The following is a 15,024-nucleotide window of genomic DNA, read 5'->3' as shown; positions in this document are numbered from 1 at the left end:
ACGCGCATGTTTTTTAACGGGGCAATGAAAATTCGTCTGTTTTAATACCAATGCAAGTTACGAATTATAATAATATACATCTATGGAAATGGTATAAAATGTCAGGGATAAATTCGAGTGCGAAGTACGAGATACGTGATCAGAATGTGTTCGTTAAAGCCGAAGAAGCTTTAACAAAATAGCATTCACAATCACCAAATTACTTTTGTCGATGCTTTCACCTTTAGTTTTAAAAGTGTATGCACAAATCACAAGATAAATATATTATCGAGGGCAAAGTACGAGAACCAATATTCGCGCGCCCTAGACGCGCTCAAACTTAAGAGCCGCACGCGCAGAGCGCGATGAGAATGTGCCCGCAAAGCGGGCAGATATTTCTTATTTTTTTATCGTTGCTAAAACAAGATAAGAAAAAGAAGAATTTAGAGAAACATAGTATTTTGTTTTTGTTTTGAAAGGTAGAATTTTTTTAATGTTTTTTACGAAGAAAAAGATGGAAGACATCAAAGTGTGGGAATGTCGTCACTGCAAGAAGGTGCTACCGGTGGAACTTTATGTTTTTTACGATACGTATTGTGGAATTGACAATGTGCGAGAAAAAACCTACAAAATAAACCTGATCCTAAACAGGGTGGGAAGGAGGTTATAACAAAGTTATAATCACCCCAAAATGATACGATCATACGCACGCAGGACTAGGAGTGGGAAGAACATCACTTCCTAGTCCAAATACCCAAAACCTGAGCATCGAGCACCCGGTCTTGGGCTCTCTGCGTCCAGATGCGGGTTGCTTTTCGTCTCCAATCCCTTTACGATCTTCAATCGACATCGCCATCCACGGATTTCGACCTCACCGGAAGCCTGACTTCACACCGACACCATCCGGTATCTATCAATCTGTTCTCGGGGAAACCGTCAAGATTTTTCAGCGCTTGTGGGTCAGCAGGTTCCCTCTAATTTTTTAATTTGTTTTAATAAAACATATTTATATTTATTTCACTCTAATTGACTTCACTCGCTTCTCGACACTCCAAATCCTTCCCTTCCTTTAATTTTCGAGATCCCTCACAAACATTTTTGAGAAGTATCTACGGGAATTAAGATCTAGAAGAGTCGAAGTGAATTCAGGTATGAATTTTTGTTTTCTAGCAAACTCGATGATTAAACTTCCATCAAGGAGAAAGGGCATACTCAATAAAACGTCCTACTGATTCAGCGAATCAACGGCCCTAACCTCTTCAACCGTATCCAGAAAAGTTATAACACTTGTTTTACCCTGACCTGTAAAGTAACATTCCATTTTCTTGATATCTGCAATATGCTTTGACCCCCACTTCAACGGTACGGCAGACATACCCTCCGCGGTACTGTTAGTCTACCCTACAACTATATGATGTCTGAACTTAGAAAAGAAATAGGAAGAAGTCAGGGAAAAGTTAAAGAAGAGAATCCTGTCATTGCAACAAAAACTAGTTAAGCAGGGAGATAATAATAAAAAGGTAAAGAAGATGCAAGGTAAGATAAGAAAAATAGAAAGATCGAACCGGGAGTTTGGCGGGGGCGAGAGTGAGAACACGGAGAAGGAGAGGCTAGGAAAAATAGGACAAAGAGTAGAAAAGAAAGAGAGAAAATAAACAAAAAGAAACATAGTGATAAAGGGTATAAATGGGTATAAGTGAAAGAAGTACTTCAAAGGATTGATGCTAAGGTAGAGATAAAAGAAGTGCGAAGTATAGGAAAAAGGAGCGAAGAGGGGCGAGAATGGTACTGGTGAAACTAAAGAAATGGAAACATAAATGGAAGTAATGAAGAAGAACGGGTAATAGAAAAATATGAAATAGTAAGAAGCAAAAAGAGACGAGAAACGAATGTAAAGAAGAATAGAGAATATGTTAATGGAATGCAAAAAATTGGACATAGTGGGATGTGGCAATAATGATAGAGAGCTGACTAGGTAAAAAGGGATGAAAAAGAGTAAGGGGAAGGTTACCAAGAGGTTACAAATGGCAAGTTCAAAATGCAAAGAGAAAGAATAAAAAGGACAGAATGGGAGGAATGGCCATGGGAGTGAGGGACGAATGTATAACAGGGGAAGATAATAAAGAGAGGAAAGAACAAAAAGAAGGGTTGGATTAGTAGTAGAAGAGGTAAATAAGGAAGAAGAGAGGTGGAGCATAGTTACGGTTTATATGAACGGTGATATTCAGGAGAAGGCAGAGGAGATGAAAGAAATTATGGAATAAAATAAAGAAGAGATTAGGCTTCTAATAGGTAGGGATTCCAATGCGAGAATAAAAGATAGAGGAGGAAGGGTATGGGAAGAAAAGAGGTTTATCTAAAACAGAAATATAAAGGGAGATGAGAAAGGATAATATAAAAGCTCGGGAAGAGAACCGGAAACGGTAATTGATTATATACACGGAAAGAAATTTTGGTAAACCGTCATCTCGAAAAGTCGCGTTGTTGCGCTGAATGGGGGGGCGTTGCATGACCTCTCAGAGAGACAACTGCTTTATCGTTTTGGGAAAATTGGTGCCCCAGAGTGACAATGCCGCTATCCCGACGTGTGAGTGCAATGTCTGTCCCTCTGACGAAACGAGCAGTAATACCACTCTGAGGCGATGCTGCAACGCTTTTTCTGTTCCGTGCGCTTGCCTTCGAGATTTTCGTTAATGATTTTATTGTTTATAACTAAAAATGGACACATTTTTTTTAAAGTAAAAGTTTGAAGATTTCCGAGACACCTCAATAGGTTATTATCTTTCTTTTATCTATGCACGCTTGGTCAACTGATTGACATAACCTAAACGTTTTTTCGAAGCAAAAGTCTTATTTTTCCAAGTGCTGATTGTAAATGCCGTATATATAAGATAACATTAATTTTACCCTATCTTGTATAATTGTTGTAATATAGTTGTTTAAGGTGATCAAATCAAAATTTAAAAAATAGTTTTACAAAGATCTATTCTATAATTTCATGCGGAGCGTTTATGTTTTCCCTTTTAGTACAACAGCGCTCCTTCAACTCAGAACAAGGAGTCTCCGGCGGTTCAGGTGAGTTGTCTCCCACAACGAGCGTGCCGTTCAACCAAACGAAGCATGCTGCTGCACTAGGCTTATGGTGGCTTTGCGTGTTCGGTCGTAGTAAAGTGGCTTTATAAAATTTCTTTCCACGTAATAGTGGATAATGAGTTAAGAGGGAAAGTGAAGAAACTAGAGGTGTGAGATTATATTGATTCGGATCACTTCCCTTAATAGTGGCATTAGAGAGAGAGAAAAGTAATAGCAATATGGATAAAAAGCGAGCAAAGGTAGAGTTCTTAAATGCTCGAGAATTTACGTTGAGTAAATTCTCTTGAGAATATGCTAAGCATTTAGATACACACGGATATTCGCAGACAAACTTTTACTTTTTAGCTCTTTCAGTCTTTAGCCGATTTCGTTTTATATTATGAACGTCACCATATCGCAACATGGGCTTTACAAACACACCTCTCCGGGTCGAGATTGGATGTAATAAACTAAGGATCCAGCATATGCGCCGCAAAATGGAGAGGTTTGAGTTAAAATGTTGCCCTTTTTTTATTTATTTTCGATTATTTTATCTTCCTCAATAGAAACAGGTAATTGCGGTAACCTCTCTGCGAAACAGCTTTTGATTTCAGAATAGGCTTTAGGGACTAAGCTCAATGTACAGTAATCATCCTCTAAAATTGTAATTCACTTTCAAAAAGTAGCTAATATTTCATGTAAGTTAAGCAATCCACAACAGAAATTATCGTCAAGGATATTGGATTGAACGTCGCTTTTCAAAATTATTTTATCCGCTATAGCTAGCCTTTTTAGGGCCTCCTTATTGTAGAGTAAGCTTTCTGCGTAGAAGAGAATTGATCGCCATCTTATTTTTCCCGGTAGTTTTTGGGAAACCTTTTTGGCCTTTTTAGCAAAATGTCTTTTGCTGATACCGAAGTATATTTAAAAGTATCTAGTTTCATAATATCGCCGAAAAGTGAATTACAGTTATAAGAAGAACAACTGTAAACAGATATGTGAGGACATTTCTCTTTGATTAATCTTCGTGCCTTAATTATAGCACTAGCACTATCCGTTTGATCATGTGATTCTTTTTCCACAGGATTGGATTTTTCCCCGGTTTTTATAACACCTGATGAATTTGTTGATTTTAAAAACATATATAATTAGATAGTATCACCATTTCCAGTTTTAATTATTCTATATTTTGTAATCTGAAGTTTTTGAAAGTATATTCTTTTCAATTATGTCTAAAAAATATTTTTGACGGACACATAATAAAATAGAAAGACCTAAACACTGCAATAATTCAATAGGATATAAATATAATAACAGGTATCTAATTCTTCGGAAGACGATTCGTGAACTGCTTTTGAACCATTTGATTCCTTTTGATTATTTCTCAGTAAGTTCTTCACAGTTATCGGACAAGTCGAGCATCTTTTCAGGTGTACCCTTAAAAGTTTTGCATTTTTAGACTTGTACACTTTTTGCAATATCTGCACCTATATGGAATATGATATTACCTATACACCAGTTTGTCGTGAAAGCTCCAAAAGGAATCCTGTGGATTTATTTCATGACAAAACGTAAACGAATCTAAGAATTATTTATGAAAGAACCGGCTACTGGCACAACAAAGACCGCATTTCTAGAATTTTAGGTTAACTTATCATCGTACTAGGCAGTCTGATAAGTACCTGAAAATTCTAAGAGATGGCATTAGTATTCACTATTGTGAAACATTTTCGTCGAGCTTGATCCTTCAAATGCCGCCTGTCAAAACTTCAGCCACTTATGTGTACGCATTTACAAGTTACAGCACTGCGAAGAGACTAACCTCCGAGTTTTTTTTAATATGGAAAAATCTGAGTTTCGAGTTTTGATCAAATACTACTATCTTCGCAAGAAAACGATATCCGAGACCAAGGTCAAGCTGGATAAGTATTACCCGGACTCTGCACCGTCGATTGGAACGATTCATAAGTGGTTTACCGGGTTTCGTTGTGGCCGTACGAGCACAGTTGATGCGGAACGATCTGGGCGCCCAAAAGAGGTCACTGCACCAGAAAATGTCGAAAAAATCCATGATATGATGTTGAATGATCCCAAAGTGAAGTTGAGAAAGGTAGCTAATGCTGTAGGCATATCATTGGAACGTGTGGGCAATATCCTGCATTCAGTTTTGGGCATGAAGAAGCTCTGCGCGCGGTAAGTGCCGCGTTTGCTCACAGTGGACCGATTCATAACCCTGGATGAAACCTGGATCCACTACTACACTCTTGAGTCAACGCAACAGGCAAAACAGTGGATTCCACCGGGCCAAAGTGCCCGAAGCGTCCAAAAACGCAACAATGGGTCGGAAAGGTTATGGCCTCCGTATTTTGAGATGCACATGGCATAATATTCGTGGACTATCTTGAAAAAGGTAAAACCATGACCGGAGCATATTATTCATCATTATTGGACCAATTGAAAATCGAAATCGCCGAAAAACGACCGCATTTGAAGAAGAAAAAACCGCTTTATCATCACGACAATGCGCCTGTTCATTCATGCTTAGTTGCACAAGCAAAATTGCCTGAAATCGGCTTCGAATTGATTCCTCAGCCACCGTATTCACCAGACCTGGCTCCCAGCGACTATTACTTGTTCCCTAACCTGAAGAGATGGCTCACCGGTAAGCGTTTTTACTCAAATGAGGAGCTCATAGCTGAAACTGATGTGTTTTTTGGAGACCTTCCGATCGAGTACTTTTCGGACGGTATCAAAAAGTTAGAAAATCGTTGGACTCGCTGTATCGACCTAAAAGGAGAGTATGTTGAAAAATAAAACCGACTTTAGCCAAAAAAACGTCTACGTGTTTCATTTTTCAGGGACTTATCAGACTGCCTAGTATATTACAAAAACGTGGTAACACCCTAATTCAACGCAATTATCCGCAGTACGACTAATATGCACTGATGCATCTAATAAAGAAGACACTAGCATAGATTTGACACTATAAAGTAATTGAGAATGAGGCTTAATAATCACATTTTTAATTCCTCACAAATGCTCAGTAAATTCTCAGAGCACATAAAAATCGCGCGTATTCTCGAGCGTATTCTCGTGCTCGTGAGAATTTCTCCGAGCACTTAAACTCTTTAGAACACTAAGCGAAGGTAAAAAATGTAGGAAAAGGGAATTGGCCAAGGCAAGGAAAAGAAAAGTTTTTAAAAAAAGTCAGATATATTAAAAGGGGAGAAGGAAATGTGGACAAAGAAATGGAAAAAATTATAGAAGAAATAAAAAGAGGATTAGAGTGCATAAGAAAAAATGAAGTTAGTAAAGGGGACAATAAAAGTAGATAGAATGAGAATTTTAAAGAGAAAATGAAGGAAATATGAATGGAATTAAGATAATAGATAAGAGAAAAAAGTAATGGAGAAAAATATAGGAGAAAACAGAAGCAGTATACTGAGTGTTGTGATCAAAAGAAACAGGAAGAGAATAAACGTCTTGAGGAATATGCGGAGAAGGTTAGGACGGAAGAAGAGTTTTGGAAGGTAGCAAATAGAGAGAAAGAGAAATTTGAAAAAGAGTTAAAAGCGGAGTTTGACTCATTAGACCAAGGCAAAACAGAAAAAGTTTTGGTGAAAATGCGAATAAGAGAGGGATTAGAGAAATATTTAGATGGGAAAAATTTGTTTATCAATGTACAAAATACAAATATAATAAGGTTTATAAAAGGAGGGGGAAGAAAGAAAGAATGGACGGGTAGACGGAAGGAAATAAGTTAGAACCGGCCAATGATCTGATTTGGCAATGTCAAGTTCGCTTGTAATATATTATTTTTGGCAAAACAGCAAAATACTCTTTATTGTTGTGTCAAGCATAAGGAAAGTTGAAACGTAGGGTAAAAGCACCAGTCTCCGGATACGCACTAGTGGTCGGACAATCCAGTGTATTTCACAGTAGGAATAATGCTATACGCCATAATTATTAAAAGTAAATATGTGTTTGCATTTTGCATATTTTCTTGTATCACGAAAGGCAAACAAGGTATGTAAATGATTTTTACTTTCACTGTATTACAAATAATTTAAAAGCTGATCACCGTGTATCGCCATTTTGTACATGCGAAGATTTTTTGATATGTCCGACCTTAGTGTAGAATTTTTGAAGTTCACTAGAAGTCGGACAGTCTGTCAGATCTCATTCAAACGTTATTCTACGAGTGCTTCTTAATTCGGAGAACGAATATGAATATGTGGAGAGCAGATATGTTTTTTTTAGAAATAAAACGTAGGCATTGGTGTCATAAAAAGATTGGACCATTATCTGATCCCAATAAAAACTATTATTTGAAAAAGTGAATAAGAATAATGTTGGTAAAATCGGTATTACGTACAAACATTTTCTTCAAATTCTGTCCCCTCTCTAACCTTAGGTACAAGTTAAATTTTGTCAAATATTTTTTCTATGAAGTATTTTAGAAATAAAAATAACGAGGCTTATGTTTAATCTAATCAAAATTTGCATGAATATCTAATAAGTTAAATCATTTTTTTTCTTTAAGAAAATAAATAAATCGTTCAGGATAGTGAGCTATACAAGGCCGTAAGCCACAAAAGGACAATAATTTCACATAGAGTAGAACTAACCTAAAAAAGTTTGTGAAAATTGGGCAATGATAAATAAAAAAATGAGAAGTCAAATTAATTCGATTTAGTATGAAAAGCATTTATGCTAAAATAATTTTCATTTTTTTGTATTTTAAAGTAGCATGTTATGAGATCTATTACTTTTAAATAACAAATTTTTAAACCTTAAAAATACTGTCCGACTATTAGATACATGTGTTTCAACCACTAAAACTCTTCTCCGACCATTGGTGCTTTCTTAAGCTTTTCCGAAAAACGTTTTTCTTATTCCCAAATCCACATTAACTTACAAATAAATGTCAAAAATAACGTTAAGAAAACGCACACAGTTAAAAACTGCAAACGTTTGTTAGAAACAATACAAAAATTAAGTGTCTACAGCAATTTAAATACGAGAGTAACACTGTTTGTCCGTCCACTGGTACATTTACCAAATTACATAAAAAAAATAATGCATAAATCACCAACTGATAGTTTATTGACACGGAAGACCCTGTGAGAATTGGCAATGAAATATTTGGAAGACTGTTCTCATAGAATCCTCTCATAATTCTAATTCTGCGGGACCAGTCATTAGCCAGAGTGAGAGCGCAGAGCGAGATAATTTTATAGATGGATGATATATCACCAACTACCTATTTGCAAATTTTCGAAATAATCAATTAAAATTAAAATTTAATAATCGATGACAATGAACACTAGGAGAATTATTGATTCAAATTGACAATAGTATTAGTTTTGCCATAGATGTTACAACTTTCTATTGTCTAATAAGAAGACAGAGAAACTAAGAATCGTTTGTTGAATTTTCAAATAGAATATGAAATTTTTACTTAAAAATAAAACCTGAAATAAAACATAATATCTGTAATCAGGTCTGGCAATTGTTGTCAAGCATTCGAATAATGATTTTAATAATTTAAATGAAGAATTCAACTTTGATTAGACATTAGCACACGTGCTTTCAAAAAATGATTAGTCGATGTTCAATAAGCATCAGCGTTTTGAAGTCACGCCACATCCTGTCACCATTTCCAAAGCGATCAGCAAAATCAATTTTCAAAACTCTGCTAAAATCCCTGCCAAATCCTACTTCCCCTAGATAACGAAACAAAGCAAAGCTAATACTCTTCAGTATTCGACAATGACTTCTACTCTCGATCGGAAGTCAGGTACGCGATCGGAAACTTATGGTCCATGCTCCGTCTCATATTTTCTCGCGCGTCCTATCGCGGTTGCCAATCGAAACGTCAAATTTTCAAAGTACGCAATAATCCGAGTTTTCAATGAGTCGATGACAAGCTGAAATTAATAAAAGCTTTGTGCGAACGGAAACCAGAGTGAATCACAAGTATGGTGAATCATATTGAGTCCACAAGGGCAGGGGGATAAAAGCTCATTTAATAGTTTCGACTTATTATATTTAGAATTGATTAGCTTAAAAATGAAGATTCTCAAGAATAAATGAGCCGTGGTTATATAGTTCTGAGAATATCCAGGATCATTGTTTTTTTACCTGAAATGAGTGCAGTGTCACCTTGTGTCCGTGGCGAATCCAAACTGTTAAATTAAATTCAATCAAAATTTAAAGAAAAGTACTTGGTAGATCGGACGAGCTCCAGCAATGTCAGATGTATTTTTACATAATATTTGCTTGCTTGTTGTCTAGGCAAAACGCTAGTGCTCTCTTTCTCTACCCTTTATCTGGTCTGTAGTCAAACTAGAATAAATAATTGTAGATAAATTTGAATTAAAAAAAGAGACTGTGTACAAGACAATTTCATTTATCTCGGAAAGAGAAACATGTGCAAAATTACAATAAAAAATTTAATAATTTGTAATTGTATCAGTGCATTCGGCATCATGTTACCGCAAAATTACCCGGCTGCTAATTAGATTAACGTTTTTTCCTTTTTCTTGAATTGCTTATTTTGAAATATTAGTGAATTTTGAAGTTTGAAAAAAATTCATTATAATCAGTAGATCTGCTTTGGAATTTATTAAAGTTAGTTAATAGAATTTTCAAGGGATCTGTGATTATAGGAAAGTGAGAGTGAACTAGTTCAAGGGAAATGCAAAGAGTTTAGGCAAGCCTTTTCGGCCAGCTGGCACCTTTTCTAAGAATCACTCTGCAAGCCTTCGCGGCCAGTGTGTAACTGGTTTCCATTTTATTATTTCACATATATGGTAAAATCAAATAATTGCTTAAATTGTCGCAGGGATTATAGTAAATCGAATGTGCGAAGGGTGTAGGCAAGCCTTTTTCTCTAGCTGATTCTCTTTCTAAGAATCAAAAAGCAAGCCCTTACGGTCAACAGTTGATTGTCTTCTGATTAAATATATTCTTTGTATTTAAATAAAGACTTTCCTAATTATGCAATAGTTGATTTAAAATGCAAAAAGCATAAGAAAGCCTTCTTGGCCAGGTCACGATTTCCCAAGGATCACTCTGCAAGCCTTATCGACCAACGTGCGATTGGTTTTAAATAAACTGGCATTATTAACGTAAAAATTTAACGAATGGAAAGATTTTATCAAAAGGATTTATCAAAAATAAGACCATTGTGCATGAAATAGAAACGGTAGTTCAACCCTCTGAGAATCCACGAAGAGTAATAAACAATATTCGATTCTTGGACCCCCATCAATTTAAAGCCGTAATTGACTTTCAATTAAATTGAGACCCCGGAAGAGTACCATTCCCTGTGTAATACTCTGTTAAAGAAAGCGTAGCAAAGAGTAGAATAGGTTCATAAATCCATTATTAGCTCTGAAAACGAAAATAAAATTCAACTCCAGGATCAAATTGAGGCTGTGTTATTTTCGTCCGATAGTGAAACTGACTGCGAGATTATCTTAAGTGATTTGGAACCTACCATTTACAAAGAAAAGGAAAAAATTTCCAAAGATTGTATTAGGCATTAACTCCTTCGAATTGTTGTTACCTAAAGGTTATTAACATAATTACGGAAAGAGATAGAGAGTGTAAGGTGGTACTTCGGGTTACAAAAAGTGCACTGACTTGTTGGGTGTTGCCTGAAAGGAAACATAATATTAAGATGGAGTAGGATCTTTTTTTCAAGAAATAATTTTAATTTAAACATAATATTAAATGCCCAATGAGATAAACCTAGAGCTTAGTTGCTAGATTAGTTGCTAGATGAGATTTTTTTAGAGTAAATAAATCAAGGGGCGGTGAATACAGGGAACTGAATTCTGCTATCTTTAGATTTTTTGTATAAAGACGTAAAAAAATTTCTTCGATAAAGCTCGATAAAATCATTCTATATGCCCATTGAGAAAAATTCAAAGAGTGTGCAATCAAACAAAAATCAATCTAGCATGATGGATGTAAGTGCCGCGATGGCAACCGCGTTGGAGTGTATGACCCTTCAACAAAGCACATTTCACATTCCCATGTTTGACGGGAAAACACCCCCTTTAAAGGAATTCCTGCAGGATAGAGACAACGGTGCGTTCTATGTCACAGAGGCAACGGAACCATCTTTTATTAAAATTGTACTTAGTAAACTAAAGGATATTGCTCGCGCAAGTGTCTGCGATAAACAATTCTTAATCTTAAAGGACTTAACAGCTCACATGAAAAAACAATTCACTCCCCTAAGAAGTACCAGTGGTACCTTAAAGCGATCATGAATCTTCGTTTACACTAAAAAGAAAGTGTAAACGATTGCATGCTATGCATATGCCTGCAATATTACAGAAAATTACGCAGAATTCGAAGTACAGCCTCAGGAACTTTTTCCACTCGATTACTGCGAGTTTCTAGGTACAACTTCCGAAGAATCCGACGCCAAAGATTGTATCAAACACGCAGAAGAAAACGTTCTAACGAATCGAGTGGAAAACGTAATCCAGAGTCTTCACATGAATAACCTCAATGAATCTGAGAAAGAAGTGGTCCCAGGATGGGCAAAAGATTTCTCGGATGTATTGCATCTCAATGGAACATGTTGTCGTGATGACTTAAACTCCGTCCATGCGTCCGCAGAAAACACCGATGATTTCGATGCACCAGTTTAGTGACAGGACCATAGTTTGCTCCACAGTGTAGAACAAACGTTGGTGCCTCCAGTTGAAAAAGCTGCATCTAAAAGTGTACCGCCCTATCTTTCTGAACCTTGGTTTTCTTATTTATGCAGTAAGGCAACGGAGGTATATATAGATGGTACATGCCTTTATAACAGCGAAGGAGAACCAGAAGGAGGGGTGGGAGTTTTCTTTGGCCAGGACCATCCTTAGAATACATCAAAACCGGCGCGGGGTAATCAAACTAATAACTCGGCTGAAATACAAGCCGCAACCGCTGCTGTCCAAAAAATTCTCGAAAAAGGAATAAAAAAACTCAGAATCTTTACCGATTCAAAGTTTTTCATAGACAGTTATACCAAATGGGTTTCCACGTGGTAAATTAACGGGTGAAAGACAGCCGAGGGAAAGCCCGTTGTCAATCAGACCCAATATAAAGAGCTACATGAAACCGCAGCACCCTTTGAGATAACTTGGCATCATGAATTAAACCATCAGGGTGTAGATAGTACAACGATAATGCACATGAAACTGGCATTTTCCCAAAGACTAATGAGGAAAAGTTGACGGGAAGACCTCTCGAGGACATCGTCAATGTCAGCGCAGACTGTACAAGTAGTCAAGGCCTTACTAATGACGAAATGAAGGATGAACAACCTAAGGACAATTTTCAAACATCCACACTGGAAGCCACCTTACAAAAGTCCGTAGCTAAATTCGATCAGTCCTTGACTAACCATCAGTCGTACTTTTGGGATCAGGAAAGCTTGTATTAACCAAATAGTCCTGACACAGTTCAACTTGAAATTACAGCTGCATTCGAAGGAGAGCAGGATCAAGAACTCTTACTCCTTTTCAAAAATATGGATCCTTGCAGCAAACAAAAAAAATCGAGTCAAGGGACCCCGGTTTACAGCCCTTAAAAAACAGAGACTTCGGTGATCTCCAAAGTTAAGAAAGGGAATCGCAAGAGTGCCGCATGATTGAGAGATTTACTTGAAATGATGGGATCCCATTTCATTGGGCAGCAACCGTCCAGTCGGTCTCTGTTTCAGACTCCTTTCACAGTTCATATTCCATTTGCTCGATCTACTTCCTCGTGAGAAGAGGAAATCGAACAAACCCAATCGATTGTTCTACCAAATGAGAAAAATTCAATTCGCAATCCTCCTGCATTCTCTATGGGTGGACTGAGCCGCTAAAGTATCGACGCGATCACTATGCTCACTTCATCGCGGAAGATTTTGAACCAACACAATTTTAAACTACTTATTGCCATTGATCGAGTCAATCTTTAAGATTTATGAGAAAAACGGCCACAAAATGGCAAATTTTAGTAACTACATTCAGTAAGTATAAAACATACACGATAGTTGTCAAGAAAAATCATTCAATGATAACAATTGAAGGGATGCTATGAAGGATTCAGAAACTTACAGAAAGCTTCAATACTAGGTAATTTTCCGTAAAACAAGTTAGCCGAATTGTTAACCGACGTATTACCAGAGGAATTCCGTCGGCAGCTAATTTCTGAATATCATGATGGTTTTCTTAATGGACACAAGGATGTAACTAAGACATATCGTCGCGGCGTATCCAAGAACGATATATGTGGCTAGGAATGTGGAAAGATGTGACTAATTACATCCGATAATGTAATAGTTGTCTTAAAAAAAATTAATACGAACTTACAGGCGCAAACCGATGGTTATTACCGATATCCCTTCAAGAGTATTTGATAGGGTGTCTGTTGACACCGTTGGTAAACTAGAAAGTGCACTTCAGGGTATTAGATGTATCCTTACCATGCAGGATAATTTCACAAAGTTTTGCATCGCGGTACCCATTCAAGATTTAAAAACCAACACCGTGGCTTATGCCGTTGCTCAAAACCTTTTCGCACGAAATGTGATCCAAGTAAAAAAACGCTCTAAATTACGGCATGATGATATGCTTGAAAAAAGGGAAACTGAAACTTATACTAGCGTGGGCTTTACCGAGAATAATAATCTAGATCTCGAGGCCGATGATGGTAAAAGACTCATTAAACATTGGGACAAGCTCTTGGTCACTCATTGTTAAAAGTTTCATCTCTGCCGCTTGTATAAAATGGTGTGATACTCTCGTTGCCAAATGTATAAATTTAGTTTAATCACTTTAGATTCATTTGATATCTCGGTGTTCCAATAAAAATAATAAGCATGTATAATCACGTTCATCACTGGGGTCATCACTGCGGCAGAAAAGACCCTTTTAACATTTTCCGTTTCAGTCGAGCAGGGGGATGTACTACGAATATCAAAGACCGGTGAGGATACAAGTCACTGATTGGCTTATCATCACGTTCTACGTGTGGATAAACTCTCAAATTTCTTGAACTACTACCAAACCAGGGTCAAAATACTACCAAGATATTGTAGGCCTGTGTTGGAAGCAGATTGAGACCAAATTATTACCAACTACGATATCCAGACTAAATTAGACGGAGTCACTCGATTGAGGGATATTATTCATCAGGAATTTAAGGAACTAACCTACCACTCAACAAAGAAACTACCAGCCAAATTACTAGCTGGAATGCGGAAATAAAGAACTACGCCAAATTTAGTATGCTTGGGTGTAGTGATTGGACTTGTAACCGGATTGCTCACGTACGATGATGGTCTAGTTATGCACAATAAAATCAACTACCTCAACTTGGCTCAAGTTAACCTATCATTATCAGCTAACATGCCGTCCAAAAAGTCAAATTTTTAAAGTACGCAATAGTCCGAGTTTTCAGCGAGTCAATAACGAAATTAAAATAATAAGCTCTTCGTGAGAAGAGAAACCGGAATGAATTACAAGTATAGTGAATCAAGGACTAGAAAGTCGAAAGACTTGAAGTGTGTTGTTATCTCCTACTGAGTCCAGAAAGGCAGAAAGGCAGGCAGTTTTTAACAAAACTCATTTGATATTTTCAACTAAATAAATTTATAATTTATTATGTTTTAACTAAACCAATACCACGGAGCAATAAGCCGAGGTTTTCCAGTTCTGAGTTTATTCCACTAGCATTAATTGCCTAATTTTAAGTGTCGTTATCGACACTTCCTGATCACTAGGCTCAATGTTTTTAAACTGGAACAGGTGAAGTGTCACCTTGCGTTCTTGGTGAATCCAAACTGTTAAATTGAGTTAAATCAAAATGTAAAGGAAAGTACTCGACAGATCGGACGGCGCGCGAGTGTGGCGCGGGTGAAATCGCGAGTGAGGAATACCAAGGCAAAGATATTATAAGCATAGATGCGCCACG

This window comes from Belonocnema kinseyi, chromosome 5 (assembly GCF_010883055.1).
Source record: "Belonocnema kinseyi isolate 2016_QV_RU_SX_M_011 chromosome 5, B_treatae_v1, whole genome shotgun sequence".
Lineage (NCBI taxonomy): Eukaryota > Metazoa > Arthropoda > Insecta > Hymenoptera > Cynipidae > Belonocnema > Belonocnema kinseyi.
The sequence above is the reverse complement of the archived record's forward strand: the minus strand, read 5'-3'. Positions refer to the sequence as shown.